The sequence below is a fragment of the Balaenoptera physalus genome (assembly GCF_965194825.1).
Source record: "Balaenoptera physalus genome assembly, chromosome: 14".
Classification (NCBI taxonomy): domain Eukaryota; kingdom Metazoa; phylum Chordata; class Mammalia; order Artiodactyla; family Balaenopteridae; genus Balaenoptera; species Balaenoptera physalus.
This window is the reverse complement of record NC_138893.1, coordinates 64,160,166-64,161,683: the sequence shown is the minus strand read 5'-3', so window position 1 is coordinate 64,161,683 and position 1,518 is coordinate 64,160,166. Positions and strand designations below refer to the sequence as shown.

Genomic DNA, 1,518 nt, shown 5'->3' with positions numbered 1-1,518 from the left:
TTTTTAAAAAAAAAAGAAGAAATTTTGGAGAAAACCCTTTTTAAGTATTAAAACAGCAACTGAGGTCAAATGTACCATCTGTGGAAAACCGGGTCTTGACACTGAAGTAAAACCTATAGGACCTTTGATCGGTCACACTGCTTAGTTAATAGATTACAATTTTATATTTACTTTAAGGAAATGAAAAAATATTTAAATTTTATTCCCATTCCTCTAATTCAGACTTTATTAATTTAGAACACCTACAGATGTACAGAAATTCCTTACTACAATCTCCTCATCTTACGCACCTCCTTTGCCTTCTCCTCCTAAAACTCTTCAGGATTCTGAATAACTACTCTCCTGTCTTAGGCAAGAGATGAAGAGAAGACTTAGCCCTAGAAAGGAAAGGTCTCCCTACCTTCTGGAAGTGAAAGAAAAACCACTGATAACAACATATTGAGCTACCCAAGACTACTCCAACTCAAGATTTTTCTCTTCTTTAAACTCCACATAGACTTGCAGTCAGGGCCAACCACCTTGTTTTCAGTGATTCTCTATGTTCATTGAACCTTAAGTTTATAATCATAACTAAGTGGTTGATACCTTTGAACAAGAGCTGTATCTTATATTTTATTCCCAAAGCATATGACAGTAGATGTCCAATAAACACTTATAATTAATTCCTATCAATTAATATAAATTAAGCATATTTTTACATTCACCTTCTTTGATATTTCCTGCATCTCTCATAACTGCATTATTAGGCCTACAAAGAGAAAACCAAGTACTAGCACATAAAATACTAAAATGCAGAAAAGGTTCTTAAAAAAAACTGCTTTACTGCAGAGCTTGCAAAACTGAACATTAACTGATGCAAATGCGCTTACATACATTTTAATTTTTTATTTTGAAGTTAATTTTTAAAATATTGATATTACTTTATTTTTCAGAAGAGACATTTTCTTCATGCCTGTGTTAATTTGTTTACCCTTCTAATATTGCTATTCACTTAATACTCTTCCATAAGGCGTTTCTGGCGTTTATACCCACTAAACAGCTCAGAAGCAACCTTGCCAGAAAGAAAAGGATGTAAGAATAAAGCAATGGGGAGAAAGGAAAGAATCATTCATTAACAATACTTAGGAAATATAATGTTTTATATTATTCTAAATGTTAATTCCTTGTGGTTCTCACTAATCAAATCATAGAAGTTGAAGGAATGATAACAAGAGATTACTTCAACCCTCCTCCTACTTCCCAGTGCTAGTCACTAAGAAATGTGATATATTCCTTTTCATCTCCACCTACCAGCTTCCCTGAGGAATCTTCCCATGTGAGGAATTCTCTCTCATTTTGAAAACATGCCCTCTCTCACCTAACGTTGTCATCTTTAGGGAAACTCTTGAGAAAATCATTCCTATTAGCCTGACAAAATGGTTTTTGACCTCAAATGCTATACTTCCCTAGCACCGGCTGTGAGCTAGGAAATAGCAAGAAGCTATAAAAGATCCCTTTAACAGTAGAAGGCAGGAACAG

General features: G+C 34.1%; 1 long non-coding RNA gene across 1 annotated transcript in view; it reads right to left on the bottom strand.

Annotated features, from left to right (window-relative positions):
• The window catches only part of LOC309642428, a 577,545-nt gene that overhangs the window by 509,640 nt on the left and 66,387 nt on the right, over positions 1-1,518 (bottom strand). The window lies entirely within an intron of this gene.